The sequence below is a fragment of the Mizuhopecten yessoensis genome, unplaced genomic scaffold, assembly GCF_002113885.1.
Source record: "Mizuhopecten yessoensis strain PY_sf001 unplaced genomic scaffold, ASM211388v2 scaffold827, whole genome shotgun sequence".
In the NCBI taxonomy this organism is placed as follows: Eukaryota; Metazoa; Mollusca; class Bivalvia; order Pectinida; family Pectinidae; genus Mizuhopecten; species Mizuhopecten yessoensis.
The window spans coordinates 296,619-317,468 of record NW_018403741.1 but is presented as its reverse complement, the minus strand read 5'-3'; the positions used below and the strand labels follow the sequence as shown (position 1 = coordinate 317,468).

The following is a 20,850-nucleotide window of genomic DNA, read 5'->3' as shown; positions in this document are numbered from 1 at the left end:
AAGCCAGTCTAGTTAATATTCATATCGGTATGGCATTGGAAATATATACATCTGTATGTTAAAATATATTTCTGATTTTTAGAAATTAAATACACGAAAAATATATTTAATGTTAGAATATGCAAAGTCTTCGTTTGGCCTTTGAAATAGGAACCGTGTTACAATTCCAACAGGTTTTGAATAAATGAACAATCTGTTGCGCGTCAGAATATGATTTCTATGTCAATCATTGAACCGCTACCGAGAGAAATCTACACGTCTCCCTAGCGCTCTTAGTATTTACTCTGCAATCAATACACGTATGAAATATGATAAGTTTATTATAATACACTCGGCTTGGTGTGAAGTATCTTATATTCCCTATATTTATACAGCAAATCAGTGTGTATATAGGTACTGCGCCAAGCTAAACATACATTTTCAATCGTCCGCGTTTTCAATAAAAATATAGGTATTATCAACAAAATGTTCGGGTGGCGCAGTGGAGAGTGCTCTCGTCTTTCACGAAGCCGACCAAAGTTCGATTCTCCGAACGGCCTTGAAAATGTAAAGGAACATCTTCCTACGTGGAATTTCTCCGGAAAGTCCAGTTTCCTTCATCCCCCTGCGCGCTTCAATCGGGACCAACAATAGAGATTCATATAAATTAATAAACCCTGTTTCATTATTATTGTAAAATAAATAAAATACATATGTATTAATCCTTAAAATATGAAATGTAATGAGATTTGAAATTTACCGAGAATAATATGAAAAACTAGAAAAAAACCCAAACACTTTTAGACTAAACAAATCGACTAAGGAAAAATATGAAGCATGAGTTTTAAAGTTACACCCGCGTGTCATTACTTGTATACTGTCTAATTAAAAAATTAAGCCTGATTTATACGTTTCTCCAAGTCAGAGATATGAAGTTAAAAAATAGCAAGATATGTCACGACGTTCAATTTTTGTTTTATGATAACGGAAAATCTGGGTAGAGCTCTTTGCACGTTCCCTAAGTGGTTTTGATCAGTAATTACGAAAAGAAACGTTTCTAGTTTCCGGAGTATTTATGAGAGTTTATTAGTCATGAAAAAGATCTGTTTGTATTTTTACTTATTAAGAGGATTTAATTATTTGTAGTATGGTGTACTATTTCAAAAAAAGATATCAGCCTAATACCATTACTGGGGGAATCTAAAGTAAATCAGACAATCCCCTCTCTCTTCCTTGCCTAGGAGGTCCGTGATATTGGCCTAAGTTTTAAAGCTATGCTGTCAGAAATAGTATATATATATAAAAAAATCCCTACGATATCTAAACTTTATTTTATTTTATTTCGCAAATAAACGTGCGACATACTTCAGTGAAACGGACACTTGGTCCTTTCAGCAACAGCTGGTAGCAAAAAAACCATTGATAGTTTAGAAACGTAGATGATGCTATCAGACCCCAAGGCCGATATGAAAACATCAACATAATCACCACCAACAACAACAAACAACAACAGAACAGCAGCAACAACAACAACAACAGAACAGCAGCAACAACAACAACAGAACAGCAGCAGCAACAACAACAGAACAGCAGCAACAACAACAGAACAGCAGCAACAACCATGACGACGACGACGACAGGTAATGATGAGAATCGAAAAGGAAAGTTCGAAACCGAATACCTAAAACCACGTGCTCCAGAAGGGTAAGCGTTTCCTGAATAACATGTGCACTACATGTGGGACCCGATGGAACGTACGTCTGTCTACAACTCGTGACGTATACGTAGGTACGGTATTTTGATTTGGATAAACGTCATAAGTATGTGCTAGTGTATTGATTTGCATGTTGCTTATTCACAAATACACCTCACAAAATACAAAAACCGTATCATACGTCATCCTTAACATGGGGGACAAAGGAACAAGACACCTGGTTCATTACGTAATAAAATAATGAAATGCGGATCAAAATAATAAATTCAATATTCATGCAAACGATAAAAACCGTTTTGTCATTATCGTGTCTACAATATTGAAAGATTATTTGTTACAAATCAATAAGCTATGAATATGAAAATTTGAAAACAAATGCCTATTCGAGAATTGTGGCGAATTACGATAGATAATCGGGAACTGTCGGGATTTTCCGTAAACGAATTATCGTATTTTTCCGTTTACGGAAAGTGCCGACGTTTCCGGAATGTTTTGATATATTTTGCTGATATTTCCACGCGGATAAGTTATATGCCATCTTAACTCACACACATAGCTAACATGTTAGCCTAGTCACAAAGAACGCTTATCGTATCTTTACGTATGATGACGATGTCCATAACTGTTAGGATGGTCTATTGACACGTGAGTTGTCAACATACCCAGGGACTCCGAGTATGACCCATTCTACCGACGACACACGATGAGATACTGTGCGTCACTACTACTTCGTGAGTAATCATTTTCTGCGGATTTGCACTACTGTAGGTGATGATGTTCATGAAAAATAACATTGATCTCTATTACCACGTGTATCACCAAATATATATAAGTACGGGTTTTTCCAAAATAGATATATACATTATGTGATTTATGCTTAGTGAGATCTTTGTTTTTGCGTTAGCTCACAAGCAAAGACGATCGCGGACAAGGATATCTCACGAAATTGCATTAACAATAAATTTACCTTTATAGATCTCTCATTGTTTTCTTCATGAATTCATATGCATTTTAATTGAAACGTATTCATTGCTTAATGAGCCAAGATAATATGCGTACTGCCATTGTTTGCAAAACTCGCCAATTGCACATCTCCCTGGAAACCACAGGAAAATACCAACTTCGTCAACCAACTTGACTCCCCTCAAATGCAGAAGAACTATTTGGGACCAAATCGCGTCACCCATCTTGCTGCATGTATGTATCAAGTTGTTATCAAGTATATACTATGTAATCCTTTATTGTTCAAGGTAAGTTTTGAAGGATTATAGTACACGAGTGTGATATTATCATAACTGCCATGTCAGAAAAACAACGAAAGTGTACTTAGAAATAGAGAAAAACGTTGTTTATTAAATCAGAAAATTGTGAACATTTTTGTACACGAAGAAAGAACCAATGTTATACTTCCATCACCTTCTGTCCAAGGTTCGGGACGGGTGACACTTGTTGAGCTGGTACCGCTGATCCTTCCGGAACACATGGGTTTTGTGAAAGTTCATGATGCCTTTCCTTTTGTTTTGGTGTATCCAGTTCTTTTTCATTTATAGACTTTGAATAAGGAACTTGTCCGTGTGTATTTAAGATGGTTTCTAGTCGAATTCGAGATATTAATAGTCATGGGAAAAGCTCGACATCGTCTTAATTGGTGTTGCCTTAAAAGGTTCACAGTTACTTAGCTAATTTCACTTGCTATTTCATTTAACAGACCATACTTTCTTCAACAGAAAGTCATTCCTGATTCGGACATAACAAATTGCTGTCTATATAAAATGGATACGCTGATGGCGATATATCAGAGCTAAATGATCTCAGTCAAACGAAGGTCGCATTCTTGAAAGAACACCACCAGCCAAGTTGGAAGGAGTTGCTGTATTTTGTAATTGAAACTTGATATAACCTCTTACGGGGATCGTAAAATTCCTCACTTGTCCAATTAACGACGTGTTTTCAGGTGTGCACGAATGGTTAATTGTGATTCAAAGGTAAATTGTCTCTATTTACTCTTTTGAAAATGTTACATTTCGTGTGCATCGTATCTGAGGCTCACAACGGGGGTATTTAAAATAATGTCTCCAAAGGTATGTTATAACCATACAATTAATTATTATTAAATTTACCTATACATATTGAGTTTTATTTACAAAATTTCATCTTATGTAGACATTTCATTTTAAAGACACATTAAAGTCGCCAACAACATGTATTAATTTGTTTTGAAAATATGCTATTCGAACCATTTTATGGAAACCTGTGAAGTTCCCACATTATTATGCGTGATTTATTGTCTGAAATTATTAAATTGGTTTCTTTCAAAGGAATTCTCTCTTCAGGATTTTTTTATCACTGATTTTTTTTAGTTTTCAATTTCGATTTCAAAAGAACTAGTTTTCTATCGCATTTACACAACACCGAGTGAAACCCCACAGTTTCATGTGCTGCAATGCTATTAACATTTGTCGTTATAAAAATATATTTAATTAATAAAATTGTCTGAAAAACAAACGTTTACCTAAGGAAAATAGCTCTGATTGGAACAAAGCAGGAACGATGTTTGTGATCAACGAATCGTGACGTCACAAATTGACCTCACCGCTCCCCCGGGGAGCATACCTTGACATGCGTATAATCAGACCATAATGGTAAAATTTACGGCTCCATTCTGCAATTTTTGATCGAAGCCATAGATTATGTTTATAATGGCACAATATATACGTTTATATCATATAGTTGATTTCACACGGGTTAATAAAACCAGCCTCAGCAAACAGTCAGTTACTCCAGTTTATAACTTTGTTCAGCGAGTCGTGGTGAACAGCCGCTGTTTTTTTTCACACCTGTGAAGCGAAACCGGAATTAAAAGTAATTGGTAGAATTTCGTTTTGTCATTAGCTAATTAAATTTTTGGAAAAAAAACTGTCTCTGTAGCTTTATTGTGTAGGCATGCAGTCTGGTTAGCGTTTTGGTTTGTTCAGTTGGTAGTCGGTCTCCTCTGACAATCGGCCGATCTAACGTCGATCTAAAAGTTTGATGGCATGAACATGCACGTGTAAATTCGTTTTGCCGAATCGTTATAACGAGATTCATCAATACATAAAGTAGTGATCTTTGGAAAGCTAGAATGAGGCTGGCGTTAACTGGAATGAGGCTAGAGCTAACTAGAATGAGGCTGGCGTTAACTAGAATGAGGCTTGCATTATCTAGAGCGAGGTTGACGTTAACAAAAGAGAGGCTGACGTTAACGTAAGGGAGGCTTGATTTAGGTTGAATGAGGCTGGCTTTAACTAGAGCGAGGCTGGAATTATTGAAAATGAGGCTGGTGTTAACTAAAATAAGATGACATTCATAATTGAGGCTGGCGTTAACCAGAGTGAAGCTGGTGTTAACTACAGTGAGACTGGCGTTCCTAGAGTGAAGCTGGCGTTAACTAGAGCGAGGCTGGCGTTTACTAGAATGAGGCTGTCGTTAACTAGAATAAGACTGTCGTTTACTAGAATGAGGTTGGCAATAACTACAATGAGGCTGACGATAACTAGAATGAGGCTGGCGTTAACTAGAGTGAATCTGGCGTTACTAGATCGAGGCTTGTGTTACTAGAGCGAGGCTGACATTGATTAAAATGAGGCCGGTGTAAACTAGAGCGAGGCTGGAATAAATGAAAATGTGGCTGGTGTTAACTAAAATAAGATGACATTCAGAATTGAGGCTGGCGTTAACCAGAGTGAAACTGGTGTTAACTACAGTGAGACTGGCATTACTAAAGTGAGGCTTGCGTTAACTAGAGCGAGGCTGGCGTTACTAGAATCAGACTGGCTTTAATTGAAATGAGGCTGACTTAAACTAGAGCGAGGCTGTCGTTAACTAGAATAAGGCTGTCGTTAACTAGAATGAGGCTGGCGTAAACTAGAGCGAGGTTGGCATTAATTAAAATGAGGCTTACGTCAACTACAGTTAGGCTGGCGTTAACTAGAATAAGGCTGGAGTTAATAAAAGTAAGGATAGAGCGAGGCTTGTGTTAACTAGGGTGTGACTGAAGTTAACAAAAGTCAGGTAACTATTAGCTTAATTGAGGCTGGCGATAACTAGACTTAAGCTTGCGTTACCCAGAATGAGGCTTACGTTAAGAAAAGTGAGGCTGGCGTTAACCATTTCGTATATTGATGTTTCATGCATATTTTTGTTCTGAAGAAAGTCTTAAGACTACAAATGGACAAAACTGTTACTTGTAAATAATCACGTGAGCTCTTTAATTATTTTCCAGATTTCAGGTTGAAATTATGACAGAAAAGGACAAGTTTTAAATAATTTCATTCTTTAATAATACGTATTTGTAAAAAAATATTTTATATAATTTTGTTATTCTCACATTGTTTTTTAAATCCGAAAATTTGGATTCAAAACGATCACAAAACAATGTACTAAGTCATTGAAATATCAGGCCTGTTTTGTTATTGTTATACATAATCATAATAAATATTGTTTCTTATTTCTACTGGATGTTTGTTTGATCGTGTTTTACATCCTATTAACAGTTATGGTAATTTAAGGACCTGCCAGATTTTGGTGGGGGAGGAAAGACAGAGTACCCGGAGAAAACAACCGACCTGTGGGTCAGTAGCTGACGACTGCCCCACGTAGGCCTCAATCCCTAGACCCAGTGGTGGAGGGCTAGTGATCTTGGACGGTCGGTCAGACGCCTTTACCTGCACTCGGTCACCGCGGCACCACCATGTAACATATGGTTTCCATATCCATTAAAATCGTGACGTCACACCGTCGTTGTTGTTATGACGTCATAGCTGTACCTGATTTAACCACCTTGATACAAAGGAACGTTGGTGACCCGGATGTACTTTATGAATAGCCGGTATAAGAATTTTGTGGATGCATGCATCAATGATTTTAAGGGTAGGTCTGTAAATTGCAGCAGAAACAGGAAACGATTTTAGCTCTGACTCAGGCCAATGGGGATCCAACATTTTACCTTTTATTTCATCTAGGTGATATCATTGTAATGACCGAAATCATAATAAGGTGATATCACATCAAGTCTCGCGTGACCGATACAATGCTTTAAGCAATCCTGGTGGAGGAAAAGCTAGTTTATAATTCTGTGTATTAGTTTAATGATATTAGCGACCATTATAATCTATATATACAAGCATTTTCAAATTTTATTGGACTCGTGGAAAAAAATGACAAAACATTTGTTATAAATGACAAAACTTCGCATATATGCTGTGACCTTCGCAGACATTGACTGTCCTGTTTGTATTGTCGAAAAATAGAACAAAATCCTTTCACTGATTCAATTCAAGCCAATATGTCAATCTCCTGCTGCGAGTGCGGGGTACGGTAGGCGAAGGACGCCATTTTTAGTTACCGTATTGTGGGTTTTGACTGGAATCTGTACAATGTGTTACATCGTTACGCTGCATCCGACGTAAACAATCATTTTCGACTTCCCGAAGGTCCCGTCGACAGGAACCGGAAGTAGATCGTCACGATACTTCCGGTTGTTGCTTTCATTCACCTGTAAAGTACATTTAGTTGTTTTGTTTAAATATGTCAGCTTGTTTGAGTGACCCTCACAGGCTAGGATAACAAAACCAGAAGTTGAGTGATTGATTATGCAATATTTACAGACACTTATAAAGCTTTTCACCTCAACATTACGGCTCAGTAAAGACACAATTGAGCAATATAGAAATGAATGCCCATGCTTTTATAAATATACCAAAGTACAGAAAGATTTTCACTTCTATATCGGGGCAGTCGCCAGGTACTGGACGCAGACGGGTACTCCGGCTCTCCTCCACCACTTAACCTGACACGTCATTAAATGACCATAGTTGTTAATAGGACGTAAAACACAAACAAATCAAACTTCTATACCGGTTACACATACGACTCATGGCTTTTTGAAACCCAGTCGACAATATTCGGTGCAAGCCAGTACTCGCCTGAAAGGTACTTTATTTGGGAAGCGCCCGATCAATGTCATTGGTTCGTTATACATTGTACTTCTGTGTTCAGCATTGTAATATACAAACATCATCAAACAGGAACGTGTGAAAGTCAACACTGTACCAACAGGTTCTGTATTCCTCTGTTTTTACTTCTTTATACAAGCCTAATTACAATGGCCCGCATAAACAAAGTTCTAAAATTAATCAAAAGCGAACAAGTTGGATAATTGTGTATGGGCCCTTGGCGGGAATTTAACGAATTTAAGTTATTACCAATATATACTTATTTATATTGAATTGCTTTTAGACAGTACAATTACTGTATTTTATGAAGCGTTTTATGTGGATATTAAATATACAAATAAAACGTTTTATTATTATTGGAAACATATACAGCAATTCTTTATATAAATCTTCATATTTCAAAGGCCATCAACAAGTCAGATTGCGCATCCAAATTTCTTGTTAAAACATGCAGAATTCACATTTCTACACTCAATTCTCGCCAGCTGTTAGGCACGAGCTTGCTTGCACGTGCGTCATGTCTTATCTGCTCTAAATGACATAGAACGGAAACATGATATATTATGAGTAGTAGCCATTGTCATCAAAAACGAAGAAACACTATCCTAACAAAGGCGGTGATTCTTAGATTCTTCCTTAAGTTTCTAACATCTATTGCGCACACCTGATTGAAACTAAACCGCTACCGGAACAAGGTATACCTTTAAAAGGTGTCATGTATTATAGCCACACGGGGTTATGAGATTTAAGAATCCCGGGATGACGATTCATTACACAAACATAGAAGAAGAGCAATTCATTATAACTGCTTAAATCTCGTTATTATACCCGCTATCTCGTGTTTCTATCGACCCAACTCTGAGAATTAAACAACATTAAAGACTGTTATGAATCAGATATTGCAGTCTATTCGTACGATAAAGATTCTCGTCATTTACCCCGAGGGTATCTGATATCCCTGTGATTAGCGGCTACCCCGGGGGGCATCTGACCGGGTGTGCGCTTCATGTTAATTTGTGTAAAATTTTATGTTACACTTATATGTTTAAGTTTCACACTTAAATCCAAATTATTTATACAAATATTACAAAGTTATATAGGAATATATGTTGTGTTTAAAAAAAATCGCTTGTAAACCTATTTAAAAAAAATAACGTTTAAAATCAAACGCTAACGATACATAAATAAATAAATCTGTCAAAGAATGAAAACTAGTTCAACTTGTCAAAGTCGTAGCTCATCAGCTACAGTATTTAAATAATACACAACACAGTCATTTGTAATTAAATGAATACTAACTTAGTATATAGCATGTCTTATAAACCCGACGAGCTAAAAGTGAAGGCTGAAAGGATGCACACACAATGTTGGAGAACATACTCCAAATTTTAAATGTAACAATTGGTTTTTATAATGTGAAGCCTATTTTTCTGACAATTTTAACCTTATTGAATTTGGTATATGGTCATTTAGAAAAAATGATTTCTTAAGACCTTCGTAAAAAATAGTGTCATAATTATAAATAAAATAAAATGGAATTCATCTTCTATATATTCTAATTAACACAAAGACCATAATTGATGATACCAATCCTTTCCATTTGGTACAGCTGTTTGAGACTGCAGAGGGTCCTACATGTCAGATTTTATTTATTGGCCCACCCAAGTGTTCCGCTAGTCTTTGAAGTTTGTGCATGTCACGAAAGCAATCCGACCGGAAGTCATCCAAAAAGGGAAGTAATTCTTGAATATGTTTATAGAAATGGTTGAATGTCACCAACAGTTTTCTTTTGTACACTATCGGGAATATATTTTTGCTACTAGATACGAATTTGCAAACTTTGCTGACAATACTTGTATACCAACCGTTTACTCGTTTTTCTTTCAATTAGTCCATTTCTCTCATTGAACTCTCTCTTTCACGAGGATTGTAAAGTTTCCGTGCACCTGGAAATTTTGATGCGAACTTATTCTGTAATGGCAGGACAATAACATATCGACAAATATTATATTCCTACTATTTTCATGTCAGTAAGGTTATTTTAATTAATTAAATATTTATAGTTGAGACTTTTCTGATAGTTAAGTGTTAATTTTATTTACCGCATTCATGATTATAGTCTTCGTTTCCTGCGAAAGGCAGCACTTGGCTCATCATATACAATTTGGGGACGAGGCTAGTTGGACGCATTTAGATTTCGTTTGTTTGTTAATTGGTTTGAAGGATACGTGTCGTAAAAATATCGTGTTTTATTCTAAATCAAATTAATGGCGGAGAATGACGGAGGGGGTTGGGGAGGGATATGTTTGGCAATGATTCTGTAAATCCCTAACGGAACGATTGAGATTTTTATTTAGTTGGTTGGTCAGTTTAAACAATACATGTAAAGTTTATCACTATCACATTTCCGCCTTTAATTATAGAAATGTGGTGAATGGGGAGGGGGGCGGTTAGGATGTGGGCTGGGACTGGGGTTAGTGGGATTGAGGTAAAGTGAGAAACCCAGGATGGTATATGCTCAACCATTGTTGGTTTGTGTTCCATAATCCGTATCATACCGTCATTACTATTTTTAACGGATTCCCTGTTAATCTCTGGTAATTGATAGCTTGGCACACCTGCAGATACAGGTATTCAATAACCTACCTGTACCTACCTGTGCAGGAAAGCACAGACTGGGACGTGCAAGCTGTTTCATAAACCACACTTTTTTTAAAAGCATTGTTAGTTTGATAAAATCTTTTATAAAAAAAGAAAATCCAACTGTAACCACTTCTACAGACACTTTGCATTCTCTTCCGATCGATATTCAATTATCATGGACAAATAATATAAAAATGAAATGTTAAAAAATTAGATGAGTTCATTCATATTTTGTGCACATTCTTTTTGATACAAAAAAATTATCAGAAATACAGAATTATGAAGCGAGATTATCATCGTTTATATAGTCACGATATCTATAAAACAGACCTGGGCACGAATTTGTCGAAGTGATATATGCTTTAGTCAGTGACAACAATTGCAGCACATTCACACCCATCTACTGAGACCCCAGACAGACGCTCAGCCTCCGTACCAGCACCACCTATTCCAGTTCCCGCCACTCGTCGTCGACAGCAGCACCGCCATCTGGGGAGGACAGAGTGAACTTCTTTGCCGAAACTGAAAATAAGGAGACATCATTTCAACTTTTCTTTTCTTAATGGAAAGTGTGTAAAAGATATGTGATATAAGCGTAAGCATTTCCTCGTCTTTGTTTATTTATTTATTTATTACCTTGCAAATTGCTTCATATCGGTTAGGCATACACCAATTTCGAGAAGAAGGAAAGACATTTTGGCAAATGTAGACATTTTTTTAAGAAATGAAGTTTTAAGTATCCTTGGGTTACCACTCCTTGTTTTAAATCGGCGTCAGCAAGTGTGGGGTAGATACCTATCCCGCTATTTATTAACAGAAACCGTTATTTTTAGATCTAATGTGACATGTTACAACTAAAGTCAGAAGGACACCCACGGTACAGATCGAGATGCATATATTTAATGTATTGTTTCTAACAGAATTATCTTTTGAATCGGTTTATTTTTAACAACGCCGCTGTGGAAGTCGTGGACAGAATCGGCGCGATGGCGCTAAATGTAGTTATTGGTCAATTTATCAACCAATCAGCGCTGAAGCATGGCTTTAATAAAATGATGGACTCGCCCATGGACTAGAATTTCAGAATTACTGTAGGTATGATGGAATCTGTTAATCCGGATTTCTATTTACAAAACAATATCAAAATTTAAGACACATGGGATGACATTTACAAAATAAGTATTTAAACTTCCGGAATACAATAGTTTCGGTTTTTACTGTCCGGACAAGCGAATCTTCATCTAGTAAAGGGTTGAAATAAATGTAAGAATTATAAGCGGGGTTCGGATTAGAGAAGCTTTACTATGTAATGGAATGAGACATACACATTTATCATATGTGGTGTCCGGATTATCGAAACATCACAGTTCAATATACTAAAATATGTAAATATACTATAGGTGGTGTCCGGATTAGTGAATCTTCGCCGTGTAATACAACCGGATATGTTTATTTATCAATGTCCGGTTTAGCGAAGCTGAATCGTGTATGATAATCGATTATAATTATAATTATATTATTATAATCGATTATAATTATAATTATATTATTATAATCGATTCAGCGAAACTGAACAGTTACATATTGTCCCTGAATGTAAAGCATGTTACCCGCATATAAAACAGTCGGTTTCTTATTTACAAAGATTGAACTTGCAGCCAGCAACGTCATGAACGCAGTTGCAGAGGTCAATCTTACCTAGGTCAAATCGGGTCAAATGATGTTGGAATGTACAATTTACGTACGGGCGTTCTAAAAACATTGAAAGAATTCGGCGGCCTCGGCTCCCGTCACTGGGTTACCTTGACATGACGTCCTTGGATAAGATATTGAACAAGTTGAGAAATGTCGAGAGATATGAACTTTCACGATATAAAAGAAAACAGAAAACCTGAAATAGTGGAATCATAGGATGATTTCAGTATAGACGCACGCTAGGTTTGTTTACAGACCTATCTTTGCGCGTCTTATGGTGTACATATTTATACAGTGTATGGCGGGGTGCGTGGTGTCAGAGACAGATTACCACTTTCCTAACGATCAAACACATCCGCGTAGAAGATTAAGTCCGGGATCTTGGTGTCCGAAGTCTGGTCATCTTCACAATGGCACATGCTATTTATCAATTATTTACAAATGAAATAGTTAATATCAAACATTCCTGTTATTAATAAATATAGTAATATTTTATGTAGACAACATTTTCAAACCTTATTAACATAGCCTGTATTATGTCAATAGTTAGGTGGTGACGTTTTAATTCAAATGGCATTAAGCTGCTCATGCTTTGGATATTTACATCTTTTCTGCCCACCTGCCAAAACTAAATCTCGAAATTCTCAGACTAGTCAACTTACAGTATGTTTATTTGGAAATTATATCTGCTGATTTTCTTAACCTTTTAATCGGGATGTTCAATATGTTTTATAATTCTCTATGATATACGAGTCTACAAACAGTTTTCATTTGGTATTGAAATAAACCAAAATCCGCGGTAAAACGTATATTCCTATTAAGTTTGTTAGGTATTAAGCTAACACTTCTTTATCAATACTGCCACGGTTCGTCCCCTTTCCAAGTTTTTGTGTTCCGCCTTATTTATAATCCAATTTCGCGGTGAAAAGGTTTGTTAAGACACTTTGTGCGGCCTTTATTTAGATAGGGGGCGAGTTGACTCTTCGGGTAAACCTTGTATGGAATCCATTGAAAACCCATCGTAACCTTGACTGTTGCGATTATGTAAAGACAAAAACAAAAAAAGGATATTTATTGGCGATGGCGAAAACGTTATATTTCCCGAAATTGCAAAATTTCCTACCTTTGAATAATTTTTTTTTTCGCTTTTCTTTTTACTATAATCCAAGTGTATCTACATATCTCTGTCATCCGATCTATATGTTCATCATGGCATATTTAATAACTGATCATCGCTACTTTTGTTATTGCAATTCCTCTGTTACGATTATTTGCTTCTTTGCTATCGTTTCTTTTCCATCGCATTTTGATACCCCACTTTTGGCCTTAGTGTTGAGCGTTCGCCAAAGTGGGGTAGGCAATGGGTTCTGTCCCCAGGCCGGGACATACCAAAGTGGGATAGGCAACGGGTTCTGTCCCCAGGCCGGGACATACCAAAGTGGAGTAGGCAATGGGTTCTGTCCCCAGGCCGGGACATGCCAAAGTGGGGTAGGCAATGGGTTCTGTCCCCAGACCGGGACATACCAAAGTGGGGTAGGCAATGGGTTCTCTCCCCAGGCCGGGACATACCAAAGTGGGGTAGGCAGTGGGTTCTCTCCCCAGGCCGGGACATACCAAAGAGGGGTAGGCAATGGGTTCTGTCCCCAGGCCGGGACATACCAAAGCGGGGCAGGCAATGGGTTCTGTCCCCAGGCCGGGACATACCAATGTGGGGTAGGCAATGGGTTCTGTCCCCAGGCCGAGATATACCAAAGCGGGGAAGGCAATGGGTTCTGTCCCCAGGCCGGGATATACCAAAGTGGGGTAGGCAATAGGTTCTGTCCCAAGGCCGAGACATACCAAAGTGGGGTAGGCAATGGGTTCTGTTCCCAGGCCGAGATATACCAAAGCGGGGAAGGCAATGGGTTCTGTCCCCAGGCCGGGATATACCAAAGTGGGTTAGGCAATAGGTTCTGTCCCAAGGCCGAGACATACCAAAGTGGGGTAGGCAATGGGTTCTGTCCCCAGGCCGGGGTATACCAAAGTGGGGTAGGCAATGGATTCTGTCCCCAGGCCGGGATATACCAAAGCGGGGAAGGCAATGGGTTCTGTCCCCAGGCCGGGATATACCAAAGTGGGTTAGGCAATAGGTTCTGTCCCAAGGCCGAGACATACCAAAGTGGGGTAGGCAATGGGTTCTGGCCCCAGGCCGGGACATACCAAAGTGGGGTAGGCAATGAGTTCTGTCCCCAGGCCGGGACATACCAAAGAGGGGTAGGCAATGGGTTCTGTCCCCAGGCCGGGATATACCAAAGTGGGGTAGGCAATGGATTCTGTTCCCAGGCCGAGATATACCAAAGCGGGGAAGGCAATGGGTTCTGTCCCCAGGCCGGGATATACCAAAGTGGGGTAGGCAATAGGTTCTGTCCCAAGGCCGAGACATACCAAAGTGGGGTAGGCAATGGGTTCTGTCCCCAGGCCGGGACATACCAAAGTGGGGTAAGCAATGGGTTCTGTCCCCAGGCCGGGGCATACCAAAGTGGGATAGGCAATGGGTTCTGTCCCCAGGCCGGGGCATACCAAATCCTTTAAAGATAGAAGTTGTTGTTCCCTGCTTAGCGTTCAGCATTAAGTGTCAGTCAGTATAAAGTGAGCGGGTGGAATACTGTGCTGGGTGCCTTCAGCATGGTACTTCAGTGAGGTAGCACTCTAAAGACAACACAAGATCCGCGCTATCACAAGGAGGCAAAAACATCAACATACCCTGCCTTCAGCACACAGACACATAACCACTCGAGCATAACACGCATGGAAGCACGTCCTTAAATGATCCTAGCTGTTAAAAGGACGTTAAAAAACAAAACCAAACCAAATCATCGCATTTCTTTCACTTCAGTTGCCATCTAAACTTTTAACCCAACAAAAATCCAGGACGCGATTGGCATGAATGTAGCTCCATACACTGCGCCAGGCGTAACACGATGACACCATTATAACAGAAGATTGTCTTGTCTATATGTTCAAGCGGGTTTACCTATATAGATCTTCAGTGATCCCCAGAACAAACTTTGTGTTGCCCAAGTGCTAACTGTTTCTGTGTAGACAAGAGCGCTCAGAGAACGTCCCTAGTCAACTATGCACTGAGGTTCGGAACGTTTGACGTCATGCGGTCAAGCTTGGTCAAACATGTACCCCACTCTGTATTAACTTGTTGGTCTCTCGAACTCCAACCTGTCTACAACACCGTTCGTGGCTGTAACCCATCACAAGCAGAATACGGAATCATCAGAACATGTTTTTGGCTACAGAAATCAACTTTTTGACAAACGACATCACTGTTATAATTACGTTACTACACAGTACATCATTTTTTTTATTTTTTTTTTATCGTAAATGACTTTATCATCATGTTTATTTATAACATTCTTCGATTTGTTTGCATAGGGTTTAACGTCCTCGCAAAAGTCATGGCCTTTCGGAAATAAATACAATAATAATAAATAATAATAGTTCGAGGTTCTTATATACCGCTTTACCACAACCTATTTTGTAGGTCGTCTCAAAGGGGATCACACATTATTATTCGTGGTTATAAGGCCTTTTGCAACCAGCCAATATCGTTCTCAACTCCCTGGGGAGCATACAGCCGGTGCTTTCATTTTGGCGCTCACAGCTAGCATTCTACAATTCTAGCACTGCCCAACCACGTACTTATTTACAGCTGAGTAGACTGGAACAAGCGGAGTAAAGTATCTTGCTCAAAGATACAACACCCTTCGGTCACGAGCCCGGCGACCTACCACTAGCCTACCGTGCCTCCTTTGAAAATGGGAAGTTAACAAAGAAAAGTTAAGATCGCGTGTGGCTTTCTTCAATGTCCAATAAGCAGAAGACACAGAAAAAATACCTAAATTCTGAGGGGGTACCCCACAAACACACATTCATCACTTCTGAGGGGGTACCCCACATACACACATTAATCACTTTTGAGGGGGTACCCCCACATACACACATTCATCACTTATCAGGGGGTACCCCCACAGACACACATTCATCACTTCTCAGGGGGTACCCCCACAGACACACATTCATTACTTATCAGGGGGTACCCGCACAGACACATATTCATAACTTATCAGGTGGTACCCCCCACAGACACACATTCATAACTTATCAGGGGGTACGCCCACAGACACACATTCATAACTTATCAGGGGGTACCCCCCACAGACACACATTCATCACTTCTCAGGGGGTACCCCCACAGACCCACATTCATCACTTCTCAGGGGGAACCCCCACAGACACACATTCATCGCTTCTCAGGGGGTACCCCCACAGACACGCATTCATCACTTATCAGGGGGTACCCCCACTGACACACATTCATAACTTAGCAGGGGGTACCCCCACAGACACAGATTCATAACTTATCAGGGGGTACCCCCACAGACACGCATTCATCACTTATCAGGAGGTACTCCCACTGACACACATTCGTAACTTATCAGGAGGTACTCCCACTGACACATATTCATAACTTATCAGGTGGTACCCCCACAGACACACATTCATAACTTCTCAGGAGGTACTCCCACTGACACACATTCATAACTTATCAGGAGGTACTCCCACTGACACACATTCATAACTTATCAGGGGGTACCCCCACAGACACACATTCATAACTTCTCAAGGGGTACCAGTACAGACACACATTCATAACTTCTCAGGGGGTACCCCACAGACACACATTCATCACCTCTCAGGGGGTGCCCCCACAGACACACATTCATAACTTCTCAAGGGGTACCCCCACAGACACACATTCAGAACTTCTCAGGGGGTACCCCCACAGACACACATTAATAACTTATCAGGTGGTACGCCCACAGACACACATTCATAACTTCTCAGGTGGTACCCCACAGACACACATTCATCACTTCGCAGGGGGCACCCCCACAGACACACATTCATAACTTCTCAGGGGGTACCCCCACAGACACACATTCATAACTTCTACACACTAATGTCCATGGTCGAAGTCACTGTTATAGCCGGAGCAGAGGACCTAAACCATCAAAACCCACCAACCATCTTCGATGTCATGGTACTAGCATAACTAGGTTCAAAGCAAATGACAAATGACCCGCTCGTTTCGACTAGATTGTTGACAACTAATCTAAGGCTTTGAAGACCAGCACTCGTACATAGCTAACTATTTGTCACTAATATTACGGTTTTCTAATGAGTACAAGTTTGCAAGACTGTACACCTAATTTTTAAGAGGATAATGTAAGTCTTTCAATTTTTGTGAAAAGTTATTTTCTGCCAATAAATTATTAGAGAGGACCTATATTCTATTAAGAATACTCACAGCTCTTTGTCTTGTTTTCAAGTACATATCTATAAATATTCGCCAAAATTTGAATTAAAGTAACTTTATTGATATTTCTGAGCATATATGTCTCTTAAAACTGAAATAAAAGTGAATTGAAGAAGACCATTGTGTGTTAAAGAGCTAAAGAAAAATGTATGTAATCACAACAGCAGACGAAATCGATGAACATTGACGTCAGCAAGAATGGCATCGTTGTGACGGCGGAACGTTCTTCAGTTGCACCTCAGGTTAGGATGGTATATTCTTTAAAACGTAAACTAGGGTGTTTTTTAAAATGATTTTAGATCTTTCATTTGAAATTATGAACTATAAATTCCAACTTATTCTATTGAAACATAATTTTTTGTTGGTAACAAAACACATAAAAATAAAAAGCAAATCAGCCAGTCGAATTAGTCTGTAATCTTTGGAGATCAATACAATTTACCCCTCAAATTAAGACAGAAAAAAAATCAACCTAAAGATATGATTTTTGAGACTAAACACGAAAATTTGACGAGATTTGATGCTCAAAAGTCATTTCCTAAGAATTAGTGACTGCTAATTTTTCCTTTTACCCTTTAAACAAAAGTTACTCACCAAAGTCCACAAAAGCAGACCCTCCGTTGACTATGCACTGTCAGATCTACTCCCTGATTGCATGGTATAGGTTTTAAGAAGATACATTTTACGTATTTTTGACTTTTATGACACCAAACATTTAATCCGTGCATGCTAACGAGGCTAATTTAAGATTTTTTTGGACCAAATTATGCAATTACAAATTAACATCCACGTATCTTATTAAAGTGAAGAAAATTACGGGCTATTTTTTCATTACGTTTTGGCAAATTAAGAGGAAGATAAAAAACAAATATTTTTTGTTAAGTAAACTATGTTGTTTACTGTGTTTATTTATTACGTATCTCTATATCGGTTGCTTTATGACCGATACCTGTTGCAATGACGTCACACAAACAAACAACTAAAAACGAACGAACAAACAAACAAATAAGCAATCAAGCTTGTTTGGTTGGGCTTGTCATGCAGCAGGCAATGTTAATGAAGACGGGTGTCCAGGCGGACATTACCAAAAGGAACGAACAGGGGAGGAGGAGGAGGAGGAGGAGGAGGGGAGGAGGAGAAAAGACAGCGACTCCAAGCGTTGCCATGGGTACAGCAGATCAACCCGGGGCCCGTATTCATGAAACCGTTCTCATGCTCAAGCATAGGTTCTGTGCTCAAACAAAATTTCTTGAAACTCACTTATATTTTGTAAAACAATCGAAAAGTCAAATGTTAACATTAAAAACAGTATCTGGCTTTAAGTTCCTTCAAGTTTTTCCCAATCATTGAAAAATAACGTTTTGTTTATTAATTTATCATTGAAACAAGAAATAAGCATTGAGCACATAATTCATGCTTGAGCGTGAGAACGGTTTCAGGAATACGGGCACTGGTCTCCCCTACGCCATACAAACAGGAGACGCCGAAGAAAATTAAAACCTCTCACACTTTTGAAGCCGCACATTAGTCTCCTCTTACACACACGACAACATGTAGTGAGATACAGCATTACAGGATTTTATCCCGGTGTATTAACACTGTGGAACGAGGGTATCCCTTACTGGATTTCCCTCTGTAATCAGGATTACCAATTAACTATTCGGATTCGGAGTAATGTGTGTCAATGGTCTCTAAAAAGCGGAGCGTCGTTTTTCCATTTAGAAAAAAATGAAAACGTAACCTCATTATTGAGATATTTGTCTTTTTAGATTGTATATATAATAGCTAAAGAGGAAGTTGTTCAAAAAATGAAAAACATTTTACACATCTTTCTTATATCTCCTCGTTATTGTTGTCACAATATGTTGAGACTGTGTACGTCAGATCAGATGGTGACGTACCTTGTCAGAAGCTTGTACGTGTTATATCATACCTGATTATTATATCATGGGAGTACTAATACTCGTCCACTGTTAAAACAGGCTAAGGAAGAAAAAGAAGTACTTCCAGTTAGGACCAAATCTGCTGTTAGCCGGCAACCTAAAACCATTAATACTGGCCGAGTGTGGGGTACGGTTTTCTGTAAGGGTAGGAAAACACTTGAGAACCGGTATAATGACCCTTCAAGCGTTCCGTCAACATTGACTTGGTGGTTCCAGTTTACATAGAGCGCTTCCCTTGTGCATTTGGTCATCATAACTCCCTTCCTATAAAAATAGGCAATTTAGGTGTCGTTGTTTGATGTCGAGGGTGATTGAAATCACAAAGTAATTAAAACTACTATTACGCTTTATAACACGTCTCAAGATGGCGGAGACGAGGTGGTCGTTAGAGTGTACCCGAACATGAGAGAGAAAACTGTGAAGAACGTAACACACTTATCTACAGTGAGAGGCAATCTTTTGTAATCTAAGTGTTTTTCTGGTTTTGACATTGTCGTAATATTTCACCACGTACACACACAGTGCATACTGCATGTCTACACTTCAATAAAATTAAATCTCGAATTTGAGATTGTTTAAAGCTAGATCCACTTCACGCGTTTTGCCCGCAGGTGGATTCTGTCTTCAGCAAATATGACAAATGTGACGCTTGCTTAATATTTTCATAACTTCTCTAAGTATTTGCAACTTTAAAATCAAAACATATCTATGTTTTGTCTCGAAGTTAACCTTGTCAATGATCTATATAGATATACTTAAACATTACACGTACCATCAATCTAACAAGACGGCCAATAAGCTGATTACATGTGGGCGGCCTACCTGTAGGAAGACTTTATTTCATTTCTTCGTAGACCCCTTTGCCATGGATGGCTTTATGAACCCTCTTTCTTTCTTGGAGTATGTGGGATCATCAACGATTTCTCAAGTTCGTTGAAAGCCATTTGGATCCGGCCACACATTGTGATCGCCGTGTCCGTAATTCAATTAATATCATGAAAAGGAATCTAGAAGCGCGTGCTACTCTCATCACATCTGCGCCGCTTCATTTGCTAGGATTAGATCCCACAATTTTCACCCTTGTACGTAGTAGCGTCGCTAATGACCTTGGAGTTGATAACGACTGGTCCCTACACCAGAACCCAATCACAAATAACGACCGCTCCCCGACAACAAAACCACGGACAGATCGATACCCTGATTGCGTGTCCCTAATCGGTCCCTACATCGAGACGTTCTGATATTGAAGTTCTGTCCATTTTGTCGATCTCCTATTTCCTACCTAGAAGCCCATCTCATCCACCGAGGGGGCCGATGACGGATTAAGGGAGGAGTTGGTTTGGACCTTGTATAACACGCCGCCTTTTAATCTCACCATTTTTCATTTGTTATGACATGACACCTTTTTTGTGGTCATCATCACAAAAATAACATCAGAACCCACAAGAAGATAATTTCTCCAGCTAATTCGATATTTAAAAAGGTTGTGTTTTCGGTAAAAGATACCTGATACAA

The 20,850-nt window shown here is 38.9% G+C and overlaps 1 long non-coding RNA gene across 1 annotated transcript; it reads right to left on the bottom strand.

The window, feature by feature from the left end:
* Positions 1–6,870: 6,870 nt before the first annotated feature.
* On the bottom strand, positions 6,871–20,333 carry LOC110453164. Its single transcript, XR_002463262.1, has 3 exons — positions 20,158–20,333; positions 10,660–10,851; positions 6,871–7,226 (listed from the first exon to the last, which is right to left on the bottom strand). It is a non-coding gene; the product is annotated as an uncharacterized LOC110453164 (long non-coding RNA).
* Positions 20,334–20,850: the final 517 nt, after the last annotated feature.